Source organism: Drosophila bipectinata, chromosome 3L (assembly GCF_030179905.1).
Source record: "Drosophila bipectinata strain 14024-0381.07 chromosome 3L, DbipHiC1v2, whole genome shotgun sequence".
NCBI lineage: Eukaryota > Metazoa > Arthropoda > Insecta > Diptera > Drosophilidae > Drosophila > Drosophila bipectinata.
The window spans coordinates 14830529-14843939 of NC_091738.1; the positions used below are offsets into that span (position 1 = coordinate 14830529).

The following is a 13411-nucleotide window of genomic DNA, read 5'->3' on the forward strand; positions in this document are numbered from 1 at the left end:
ACCAATTTCGTTGCGGTCAGTTTCCACGTTTCCTGGTCCCCCCTTTTTTTTCAGTACCTTGGAGAAATCTGTGTAATGGGGCAGAGTCAGCTAAAGCCACGACTTTCCGGCCAAGTGTTTTCGTTCAATTTTCTGCCGTCCTTGAAGCTGGTCATTTTTCTTAGCCATCTCTCTTAACCTCTCTAACCAGGCGGGTGTAAATTAAAAGCAACAGCTGCATAATTTAAGGACCCTTCCGACGAATAATTTAATCATAACGAGGGCCAGCAGCTGCTCGAGTGCGGCTAACAGGGCGTATGAGTAATTCAGTAGTTCATTTGATAAATCAAATGATAAAAGTGTTGGATACAAGTTACAAATTAGTCCCTAATGCAAGTAGCTGGCTGCTCATGCAAAATTAATTAGAGTGCCAGCCAAGTGTCGCTTCGGTACAAGTTTGCCGAAAACTGTTGAGTTGGAAAATTAGCCGAGAAAGTTCGCAGAGATTCATTAGGTCGTTAACTTGGTAAGCTGTAATGCAACTTGTAAGTCAACTTCCGAAATAAATCCGCATTTATCTCGTTTTTTTCTAATCAAAGTCAAGGCAATTGATGCTCTTCAGAGACATAATTCCCGCTTCACTTGCATTTTAAATCTGTGGCTTTACAAGAAAGACATTGGTCATGTCAGCAATCGCAGGCAACAAAACCAGGCACGACAGCGGAACACAATCCATTCTGTGTTCTGAATTATAAATAAGCCGCATAAACAAGCCGTCAAGTCACAATCCAAAATGTAACACCCACAACGCATGCAAATGGCGAGTGTGGGAGAACATTAATTTAAATTTCGCCAAATGCGACACTCGTAAAAAATTCGAAACATAAATCTAATTAGTTGCTAGGAGTCTAAGAAGGACCTCCTTTTAGAATGAGATAACGACTTGATAATAGAACAAAAATAAATATATTAGACAAGCTTTTCTCAGAATTTCTTAATTTAAGACTTGTTCGGATGAATAAAGATAAGATGGATTTAAAATAAACCATTCTAAACCACAAGCTCCTCTTAAACTAAATACAAGGCCATATGCTCTACATTCGCTTTAAAGCAACTTCTAGAGTGGATTTGGGCCTCAGACTCTGCTGCTATTTGGTTAGTTATGAAAAGTTTTCATGGTAGTCCTATTCCCAACACACGACTGGCATGTGCCTCCTCCTTGTGTGAACATTTTAGAGCATTTAATGTTTGGAAACTAGAGCGTAGCCCACTGCTGCGCTTGCCCCTACAAAGTTGAGTCAACAATTGAAATTAAATTTTAGAAAACGCTCCAACATCTTGGCAAGCTGTAAACAATGAGCCATTTTGCAACTGGGACAAGCAATATCTTTTGATGAAAGCGCCCGGGGACCTCGGAAGTTGCTCCAAGTGTGAAGGGAGCTCTCTGAATGGGAACCAAGGGCTCCAATGAGAACCGGGTCGGGGGCAAGATATCTAACATCCGGCACATGAAACGCCATAAATTGAAATTAATTTAAAGTCATTTTATCGATGAAAAGCTGAGGAGCACGCTGGCAAGTTTTAAAGTCATATAACTTCCGCCTGGGTGAGTTCTTTGTTTATCTGACAACTCGACACGTCGTCTCCTGCGCGTCCTCCGATGGCTAATTACCATTATCGTTTTCGCCATGTCACCCGTGGGGACTTCCGGCGTGAGATTCCACACCTGCTGTCGTCGCAGGATGTGCTCCGTCGACAGTCTGCGGTCCTTGGCGAAAAGTTAATTACACACTTAACCGCAGAGCCAAAAGAGAAAGTTAATTGGCCTGCTGGTGCTCCTCCTTCTGTATCGTGTGTGTTGCATACAGACTACTATACTGTCGATTTGTCGAATTTAAAACTTTGCATAGCCAGTTCCGGAAAAGTTTTGCCTTAAAATAAGCGTACATTTGCATAATTCCACTGGCCGACGGCCATTTGTTCGACGATGTTCCACCAAGTTTCCTGTTGTAAGTCTTTGTAATTTTTTCATAACTTTTCAATTCAAATCTTCTGGCAGCAAGTAGAAGTAATTCTAAGTAATCCGAAAAGCAATTGGCATTTTAAAATGAAATTCTTTCAAAAGTTAGTTACTTTCCCTTCACACTATCATATGCTAGTAGCAGGTTTCCTATCTTAAAGTATAGTGGTATTCATTGAAAAACCATTCACAGAATTTCGATTAAATAAAAGCCCAGGAAGCACTTTTGTTTCCAATAAAATTTTCCCTAATTATGTCATAAAACCCACATCACCAGTGAGAGGCCCGTGGCCCCAACATGGATGTCCTTCCGACGCCACTTTAAAGGAAAAATTCGGACCTTTCCTTGTCACGGGTCGAGGGTTTGGGCCGAACAGCCGCAAGCTCAATGAGCCGCTCACGGCTTAATGGTAGGCATAAATCATAAGCCAATCGACTGTCCTGACTGCCCTGACTGGGCCGAGTGCCCAGAGAGCCATGAATGACTCCACGGCTGATCCCTTTTTATGGCGTGCGCAACATTTCAACATCATTTTGGCCAGCTTTTGTTGTTCCTCCACTCCCTAAAACGCACATACTTTATTTTTCTTTTTCGGGACTCACTTTTTAAATATTTCAACAGATCAAATGCTCTAGGCAGAGCACGTTGCCCGCAGTCGGGTTGATTTCTGAATGGATTCTTTTGGCAGGAAAGGCTTGCCAGTGGCCGTGTTGACACAAGCGGGTACACTTTTGAGGGCCTTCCCCTTGAAATTAATGAGCTTAACGTGTCTTGGGAATTTTCCGCAAAAACATCTTCGACCTAATGTATATTAATGAGCAAATCTGGCTTTGATTTCTGGTGCCCAGCCCTGGGTTGTTTGATGTACTTGTGGATGGAAGAGCACAGTGGGAGTGCTTCTTTCCAAGAAGTTTAAAGAAGTACGATTACCTTTGTTGTTCACCGTTCGTGGCCCACACATACGCCGCACACTAGGCGTATGGTTAATATTTGCGGTGGCCTTACCTTGAGATTTTAATTAATTCAGTGAAGCGATTGGGCCTGGCTCTGGCTAAGGCAGCTTGACAGGCATAAATGAAATTTTTGCGAATTCCCGAAATTAACTTTGGATAAGCACTCACCTAATCGAACATGCAAATGTGGGTCTAATCGGAATTTATGGAATTCCATTTCGCTTCCCGGCATCTGGACTTGAAAATCTGCACAGTTTGTGGTTTAAATGCGCTTTGATGCTATCTGAGCCTTTAATAAATTATTCGTAGGGTTATTGATCGAAATGTATTCAGCTTTTATTGCAACTCGTTCGATGGAATCTCCAATCCAGTCCAGAAAGCCACACGTAATTAACTGAGGCAATCGGCAACAAGTCAGACCGAGTGGTAGGTCCCGGCGAAATTAACAACCAGGACCCAAAATCGAGCCTGCTCCGCCAGATGTTGGGAAGAATACGAAAGGACCCCATAAGGAGGGACTCAGAAAAGCGGCAAGTAAGTAATGAAGTCACGTAAAAATTTTAATTTGGCATTAAGGCCCTCACGCTCCCGCTGTTATGTATAAACCCGTCGTATACATTTCCCGGCGAGTGGAAAGATTCCATTGCGTAACGAAATGTGTTAGATACATCGTCGTCGCGTTAACTTATTAATGGGGAAGGTAATTGGGAGCTCATATCATTTGTCACTGGCCAGTATACTGGGGTGTGTTCCTGGAAACGAGAGCCTGGACCCAGAAGTAAATATTTAATGCTCTTTCAATACCAAATACGCTCGATTTCTGGCATCATGGAAGGCAATCCGTGCCATAATTCGCTCTGGATTTTGCGAAAGTTAATAAATTTATAAAGCCAATCAATGAGTTGTTTCCAAGCTGTCTTCCAAATCCTTTTGAAGTTCTTAAGAAAAGCAAAGATTATTCAGAAATGTTTTCTCTTGTTGATCATTTTTATGGATGCTCCTTTCATTTTCCATAAAGTCTGGAGACTATTCAATAATTAACAAAGCATACAAAGATGTTTTTATTAATCAGCCAAATTTACATAATCATAAAATACAGAGGTCCCAGGGTCTGACGAGTCATTCCTGTGGACACACAAGGCGTGTCCTTACCCTTTGAGACTCCGAAGACTGACGGGTTGGGTGAAAAGGAAACTATCAGCGATTTGTCCATCAGCATGTCATAAACGAAGGGCAGGAAATGTGCCGGAACTCTTTAATGTGCCATCAATGCGCCATTAAAAATTAAAGTCTTATAAAGAGTCCCGAAACTAATTACAGTCCTGGCCAAACAACAACCCGCGCCCGGCATTGTCAAAGGAGCCAACTTTTATATTGCGAACCCTAATAAAATCAAAAGCCAAATACGCTTGTGGCCACAGAGTCGGGAGCGGGATAGGTGGGATTCTTTGTGCGGCCTTCCTGTGCGTGGGTAAACTTTTGCGGGTCCATTAGGTGATTTAAAAGTTTCAACACAACCATTCCTCCTGGCAACTAGATTAGTTGGAAGACTAAGGACCATGTAGCAACTGCCTGTTTATCGTGTTTTCCTTAACTGTTGCAGAAAGCCGTTCCTAGAAATTTTACACGGAAAGCTGCAGGAAATTATTCGGATTCAATATTTCCTACGTGATTTCCTATTGCAAAAATGACAGCTGCTAAAATCAGACATCAGGCATCAATTCCAAACCCGCCGAAGCGTCAAGGGTCGTTCTTCGAGGCATTAGCATGTTCTGCTCAATCAACCACAGCAAAGGACCGGTATCCCAATGAAGAGGGTGCTTTCACTGAGGAAAAGTTTCGCCTCTAATTGAATATAACCATCCCAGACCACAAAGGTGTTGCACTCACCAGTTTTTTCTTGTGCAGCCACCGCAGTAGCTATTAGAGCAGGATCCTGGGCTTTTTACAACCGCCAAGGATGCAGGCTGGGGGCCCCAGGCAGATGACTGCAAGTTGACTTAGGCAGGCGCCTGGCAAAGCTCTCCGGATTCGCATTTAAATTGAAATGCAATCAAATCGATCGAACACGAATCGGCGGGTCTGACGAACTACGTATACGATATGCGAGTTCAAAGACTCTGGCAACAAAGCCTGGCAAATATATGCAAATGCCAACAAAGCTTGGTTATCCTCGTGTCATCTGCCTTTGGCAATGCAAGCAGGACAACAGCAAAAGGACAATCCCGCACACCATTAAGCACAATGGAGAGCATAGTCCTCGCTTTTCTGATCCCCGGACTTGGCCCGGCTGGAGATTTCCATTAAAACCTCGTTTGTTTCTTTTCTGTCAACTCGATATATTCGGCAGCTTTGGGCCCGATTAAAGGCCACAAAAGGTAATCAAGAACGGACAAAATTAATGAGCGTCCAACTGTCAACTTTATGAGCGCTTGCCAAGAATTGTGCCAGTCATGGGTGGCTTAAAGTCCTTTGTGGCCATCCGCTTTTTATCTCGAGACCACACCAGGCCTAAGTCTCCGACAAAAAAATCATCAAAGCGGCAACCTTTTTGGCATTGAACGGATTCCTTGAATTAAGATAAATTTTTGGGCTGAAAAATGAAAAACAAAAGGTCATCCCAATCTGAGGAATAGTTTCAAACAAAACTGTTTTGTTGCGAGGCAGCCAGCAAACATAAATCACTGTTCTCCATCAAAGCATGAAATATTTTCCCAAAAATACTGTAACATTTTAAACCATTCCGGGCAAAAACTGAGACATGTGCTCAGGGAGGGTGGGCCGGAGAAGTTTGACTAATTACTGTTTCCGGGCCTAGAACAAATAGGCCTGACGTGGCCAAAAGGGAAAATCAGAGAGTAGGTGGCTCCAACAAAATTGTGAGACATTCCACACACCAGACCATCTGTGCTAATTATGTTAATTCATGGGCTACATTGGCTGGCCAAAATGGTCGAGATGGCCAGGATCACATTACCCTAGCCGAGCCGGGGGGCGGCAGTCTATGCAATTTGCTACAAATAACATTATATCTAATCAGCTTCCAGCCATGCTGGTATTAGTTGCATTCATTGGCTGCAATTTGCATAATGATCCCACATTCAGCCAACGGCCATAAAGTCAACTTCCCAATTATGTCTGCTACATTTTGTTTAATACTCTCAATTTTCCAGCTTAAATCTACATTCGGTGCCCAATGAAAGAATTCCCAGTCTTTAGGCAGCCTCCCACGCATCCCGAAAATGGACTGCGCCGGATCCGCTGTCTGTTGTCCAGGATATTCGGCCAATTAGTGTCCTCGATGTCTGCGCTGTGCGATATGATTTAGATGGCTCCATTTCCACCCATATGCTCGTCACACGTCGCGTATGCGTGATTCCCAACGGCAACTGGAACAGGGTTGGCTGCCCTTTCAGTGGAAGCTGCCAAATAGGCGTAAGTTTTCAGTTTCTTTCTAAATTTAGAATCTTACCAAAATGTTATTCGATCCTCTAGTAGACTATATTCGGAAATTTGTGGATCACTTTTCCAAATACCTACAATATATAATTAATTTTTTTTTCAAATTTTTGTATGGGAAGGGCCCATAAGGCCCCAAACGATGTCCATATCTTGGTGAATTCTTGCCGATCCTTAAACGGAATAGCTTAACCGATTTGTAGATCGATTCTCCACCAATTGGCATTCCAACTTGAAATCGGACATTTTTTCAATTTTTTCACAATTTTTCCGCATGAGCTTCTTTAAACTGAGCAATAAATAGACAAAGTCCATATGTCCATATCTTAACCAATATGCTTAAGCATCTTACCTACGAATAAAAAGGACCCACATGAACCAAAAGAACTTTCATATCTTGGCACCTTTTTCATATCTGTGACTTTGCGTGTTCTGATTTCATTAAGTTTCCTTAAGGCATCTAAAATTTAAAGTATATGTATTTTGTAGGAGTTAAAATTTGTTATTTTTATCTGCCATTTATGCCTTAAGTCTGTAGCCTCCTATAATCGTTTTGTTTACAGCGCACTTTATTCGAAAAGCCGAGGGTTTGAAGGTTTTAGGCCGTTTTCCCGACGCAGTACTTGGGAAACAGGCCCATTAAGGAAAATGCAAATTATCGTGCGTTCTTTTGGGGCCGTGCCGCGGAAAGTAATGCCTAACAAGTGGGCCGTGTAAATTGCACGAAATCTTGTTCAATCTTTACGAATACGTCCTTGGGAGCACATTTTTACGGCATGTGGGTTCTCATTTATCATATTCATACTTCCGCCTACTAGGCATTACCATAAACTCCGCAGTACGCTGTCAAGCCTTTAATTCCTGGACCGTGAATTGGGTGTGCGTAGCCTCGACGGTCACGCAGCCATTCGATTTCGATTGCGGCACATTCGTGTGGGGTCCTGACTGGATGTCCTGGCTTCCGATTGCGTCCATTTGTTGACCCAGAAGTTTCGGGCCTCACTGACCTTTTCGATGCCGTATTTGTCGTACCTGACCGCAAGAGCGAAAACTTTCATATCCGCCCAGGGGCGGTCATGCATGTGTTGCCCATCACCATATGCACGAAAAGAAAAAGGTATTTGAATAAGAAAGAATATAAAAGTTAATAAAAATATACTTCAAATTATAAGATACAATCTTATGAACCATATATGTACTAGGAACTAAAAGGTATTTCCATTTCCTTTTAATGCAAGTCCGTCAGGCAGTGGGTATGCCTGTAGCTACAATGCCACTTTGCAATCCCTGACATTGCAGTGTGCAACTGTGCGTGTGTGGGAGCTTTATTTTAGAAATTTTCGCCCACCCGAACACGGAAACCGAAAGACCGCTGGGCATTTACAACTTTCACCGTAGATATCCCGGATGGCGTGGCGTGCCCCGGGCACATACGGACTCGAACCGTCATGGCTGGCCAAACAAAACACCTTTTGGTATCCCATTTTTATTTTGTTCGCAGGGGAATTATGAAGAAACCCAGATGGAACATGAAACTCGGTGATTGCTATGCAATGGTCGGCAATTTAAAATGCAAACATCTCGCGTAAATCCGTTTTGAATTGTTAGCCTCGAACGAAGGGTATGGCTTGGAAAGGTTGGGTAGCAACTGAAGGTCCTTAAAGTTGGCCGAAATGCCAATTCTTTAAATAGGGGCTTAAGTTATTAAATTGTTTTGGCTTTAACCTTTTTATTGGAGAAAGTTACCCAATAAAAATTGTTTTTCCGCTCGAATGCGATGGGAGAACGTGGATGAGCACATGGAAGGGCCCTCCAATTCCCACAATATGTGGGCATGAATATTAATACCATATGAATAAAGGCTGCCTTTTGTGGGACTCGCATTCATTACGCAATTTTGTCGGCCTTGCCAGGAACTTCCACCGTGGGCTTTCCCAGCTTGCTTTGTTTCCTATTAATTGTGAATGTTGTTTGTCTTTCGAATTAAGTATTTTCCAAGTCCGAGGGTAGGGCACCATTAACTCTGATTAATTTCTGCTTATGCCCAGTTGGCCATATCCTTGAAGGGGAGTGGAGCTGCTTAAAGAGTTTTTATCGCACAAAGTGCCAAAATATCCAGTTGGGGGATTAGATTACGTTTATATGATTCATAGACCACTTTAGCACTGGCTAATGGGCTAATTCATTTCTGTAATCAATGCCTAATTTCTGGGATTTTGACTGGCTTCTTCGGGGTTCAGACCAGTGGGGTTCAATGATTTTTCCACTGGGTATTCCACGTCTGTGATAATTAAGCCCAAAGGGCGTAGGACCTAATAACCTGACAGCTGCCAAAGCCCCATGGTGATTGGATTTTTAATTTAATTAAATCCCGAGTTCCAGCTGAAAAGAAAAACCAAATGAAACTTCTGCGCCATTTGTCACGAGGCCAACGGACCGTTGAAACTGGACAAGTGGACGAAAAAATAAGCGTAGAGAGAAATTAAACACAAAAAAAGCAAATTCGCATCAATTTCAGGGCCATCAAGTACGCGATTGGGCACAACGACAGGAGGCTAGAATGACACAAAAAGTCATCATGATCATCCGGCTCTGGCTCTTTGCTCTGAACTCTTGAACTCTTTACAAATTATTACATTATCCTTTCCCAGAAACGGAAAACCAGTTAGGCCCAACAACAGACACAAGTATTTCAGACATCTGATTGGGTTTAGAACAGGTATCCTTTAGCAGCTTTTGTTGTTCTTTCACGTTCGAGAAAGTAAATTGAAAAACAAAGCATCCGATCAATAAGAAAACCCAATCCTTATCAACATTTACTCTCTATTACATTATTGCTCATTCAATTGCTATCAATTTAAAAATAATATTTACACACTCGCAATTCTGTGTCCCTTTTGCTCCACGTTGTGGGTTTAAGGCGATTTTGCCGCATATCGGAAGGGAAACTCGGAAATCTGGAGTGGGAAAACCAAAACACGAGGCGCATATAAACACTCGAATTTTGTGGCTCCCATGATTTCGACGGTGGCCGTGGTGGGTGGTCTTTGCGGTGGGGATGGTGTACTACAGTATATACGATATACAATATACGCTATATAGCCTGCTTACGACATGAGAGCTCGCATATTTCCCAAGTGTTTTTTGGTGTTGGCGCTGCGGTTATGAGCTGTTTATGCAACATTGCGCGATTCCTGCAATAATGGTGCAAATATGCTGGGGCATGGCGGTTTTTCTTGCAGAAAGAAAATTGAAACAGAAAATAGTTTAAAATTTAGCAAGGCTAACTGGCTATTAAAAGAGTTTCCAATTAATATAAACTCTAATCTTTCAACTTGGTTGAGCATTTTCCTTTTAAGAGTATCTCCACTTCAGTGTGTTGCTTTTCATTTCTGCCCTCTGATTCCGATTAAGCAATGCCTTTAATTCTCATATTTGTACTTGTATGCATTGAAATTGCTTGGCTGGCAGCTTGGCATAATTTATTTGCAAAGGCATCTTGGGAATATTTACATAAACAACGTTTTATTAAACAACCGCGCAACGTGCCAGTGCCTTAAATTGCACAAACAAGCAAGATACAGCGGAAGAGATACCAAAATGGGGAGTTTGAAATATGATTTTTTTTGGAAGACAAATTAAGCCGCTCCCAGCTCCAGCTCCAGCTCAAAAAAAGTTCAAAAAGTTTCCACACTCTAATGTGTTTTCTGTCAACGTGTCAGCCACGGTGGGATGTCATAAAGGAGACTACAATACGTCTCTCCATGGCAGTGCCAGTCGACATGTGCGTTGGGATGTCCATTGTCGGACATCCAACATCCTCGCCGGGGGGGCTCCACCTTCCGCCACCTGGGCCACGCCCGACTGCAATTTTAGGGCTGTCGTCGCACAAATAAAATTAAATGCCAGCCATAAATAGAATGTCAGTTTGCGGAATTTCAGTGCTGAAATATGGCAGCTGACCACGATGTGGCAGGTTCCCCCAGCAAGCCTTTAAGCCCCGAAAGCTTGTCCTGCCAGGCTCTGAATTTTATAAACAGTTGAGCCATCAAATCTAATGACAGTCATCTGAAACAATAAGGCGCCTTGGCTCAGTCCTGCCGAACAGTTAATTCTATTAAAATGTCAGTCGACGACAGCTAGCAGAACATTCCGCCGCCATCTGTTGGCTGTTGGCCTAGTGTCGTCTTCATTTGCATACTTGAAAGGCACAGAGAGAAGAATTCTTAGTTAACAGAACCCAAAGTGGACTTATATGTCCACTGTCCACAAATGATGTCTCTTATTTTGTTTCAAGTGGATGGTTGTTCGAAGAAGTCCTTCCAAGCGGATACTTATCGGGTAGGCTTGTCCTTTTTCAGGAATTCCTTCTTGAAACTCCTCGCCCGCTATCTACGATTGCGGCTCACGCAAATGTTCATTGCCCAAATTATACGAAATAGTTTAAAGATGTAAATTTATAAATGTTTCCCAGGACGGCACGTGGACAAGTTTAACGCCCACTCTTTCGCCCTGACGTACTGTCCCAGTTTGAAGTCCCAATTGGGTTGCTTTGGTAAACTTGACGGAGAAACCCAATTTTCGGGCACCCACATGACTTTAAATTGCGTGTGTTTGGTTTTCTGCTGGTGTTCAGGTGCTCTCCGTCTCTACTATTCTGGGTGAGCATCAAAAGCTGTTCGGCTTGACACAACTGGGTCGGTCTTCAGCCTTTCCGCCGGCAAACTGGTTCAAGGAGACAAACAATTGCTTCGCGGCAGCGTCGCCACCGCAAAAATGTCGTTCAAAATGGAACAACAACTCAGTTAACGGGGCCTACACACACTCACACACACACACATACATATCCACATCCATACATACGCACACACACAGTGAATCGACGACACGACTGTTGAAATAGATTTTGCTCAGCGCTCACGGGGCGTATGAGTGACAACATTCAATGGAACGATTTTTTAATGAGTTTGGAAAATTGGTAAGCCCACGAGGGGCTGGGTTGGGGTTGCTTGATACCCTGGAAACGTCTGTCTTGTTAAATTCTATTACCTGACTCAAGAGTAGACACTTTTCAAGTAACTTTTGGAATACCCCTTTCTGGCCCATGTCACTTTTGTACTTTCTTCCAAAGTAAGCTCAAAATTTATTCGGCCATAAACAGGGAAAAGTTTTTTTTCCCATTTTCGCATTGTTGTTGAATGGTTGTCGGTCACGCCCCCGCCGCCGTTAACTGGGCCAGTCACATCCGAAATACAAAATCAAAAAGAGAAAGTAGGAACACAGAACTGGATCCGAAATGACAACGAACACGCAACAGGGCCTTGTTGCAATGGTATCCTTGCCTGCCTGCTTCCTTGCTGGCCGTGTTTAATGAGGTTTGTTGTTTGCATTTTTTATGAAGCTTTCGCCCGACATTGCGTGCTTTTAGCCCTTTTGTTTCGATATTGAAAAGCAATTAAGCCGGCTTTAAGCTGGCGGGAATAGAAGGCGGCAAAACTTAAAGGCGCATAACTAAGGGATTTCCCAACGAGGGATTTTCAACCTTTCGAGTGTGGGCCGCCTTAAGACCTAGCAACCTCCAAAAAAATGCGCAACAAATTCGAAAATGTTACAGCAAATTTGGGATTATGTTAGGCGAATGCTGTTTGCTCATCTTGTCAGCTGTTGCCTTGTGTTTGCTTACAATCAATCAATTACCAGTGGCACGTGCACTCGTCTGGCTCTGATTTCGCAAATAAATATTTCGCATTTCCATGGGCCAAATACCCAAATGCAAATGTCTAACCGAAAACCGAACGAAAACATCAGCATAAATCAGTGGATATTGCGTTTGTAGTCTAAGGTTCCGACTGCCGTTGAATAATTTAGTGAAAATGCCATGCTCCACGTGGGCACGCCAAAAAATAATAATAAAGAGATCGGATTCAGAAACTGGTAACGCCTTCAGTCTGGTGGCGATAACAACTGTTTCACTTAACTAATGAACCACTTCAAACGAATACCGCGTACTTTCAGGACTTTTCTAATCTTTTAAGGAAAACGAACACAAATCCCCAGGTCATTTCTCACAAATAGAGGCGCTAAAGCCGACCCTCGCCCACCAGGAGGGCGAAAGTTAGAGCCATTCGATAATCCAAAAGGGGGCGCGGGCCATAATTAAAACATTTATCAACTTGTTGACAAATGGCTCGAATTTGTTTGTTCGGCGAGGTGGAAAAATCCATAGCGACTTCCCGTTTTTGTTTTGCGCACTTTCTTTAAGGATGTTTTCATCAAATTATTGATAGGAAGTGCGTGTGATGTAACCTGGGCCATGGAAACTCTCCCATCAATCATAGAGCAGCGTACTTTAGCTCTCTCTGACATGACAAAAACGCTGCCTCAATTGCCACATGTTGCGAGGGCGTACCGGACCTCAGCTGGCAATAGGCTTCCACTAACGACGCGGTATAAAATGGCAGAGCCAACACTGCGTATGAGTAATAGAACTTGTTACACGAACAAATGGGAAAGCACTCCACCAGGAGTTGTTGGCCATTTCCCACAATAAAATTTCAATCGAATCAGCCAGTGGGCGCTAATGAACCTTTGATGACACGGTGGAATACAGTCCCATATGGAATCCATCAGGGGTCTGTTATGCAATTGCTTGGCAAAAATGTTCACACATCGGGCTGGCATAAATTAGCTTGTAATTATAGAGGCCCTGCTGGGGGCTTCCTTTCCCCACGACTCCCATCCAACAATTATGCTAATTTTTTGGTTTTTCCTCCGCCAGCTGACGCGCATTTTAGGAATTGTTAAATAGCCGAAAATGTTCATAGCCAAGGCCGTGGGCTCTGGCCTTGATGGACGCTTAATTCAATGAAATTTGTAGCAATTGCAGTTGAAATTTCAGGACCTGGTGCTGGACCGGCCCTTTCTGATTTATAATTAATGCTGACGCTGATGATGATGAAATATTTTCAGCTGGCGAGTGCGTGTGAAAGATTTTTAATT

The 13411-nt window shown here is 43.0% G+C and overlaps 1 long non-coding RNA gene across 1 annotated transcript; it reads right to left on the reverse strand.

The window, feature by feature from the left end:
* Window positions 1–6098: 6098 nt before the first annotated feature.
* Window positions 6099–7107, reverse strand: LOC138926418 (uncharacterized). The gene is made up of 3 exons (XR_011442946.1): window positions 6765–7107; window positions 6426–6701; window positions 6099–6375 (listed from the first exon to the last, which is right to left on the reverse strand). It is a non-coding gene; the product is annotated as an uncharacterized lncRNA (long non-coding RNA).
* Window positions 7108–13411: the final 6304 nt, after the last annotated feature.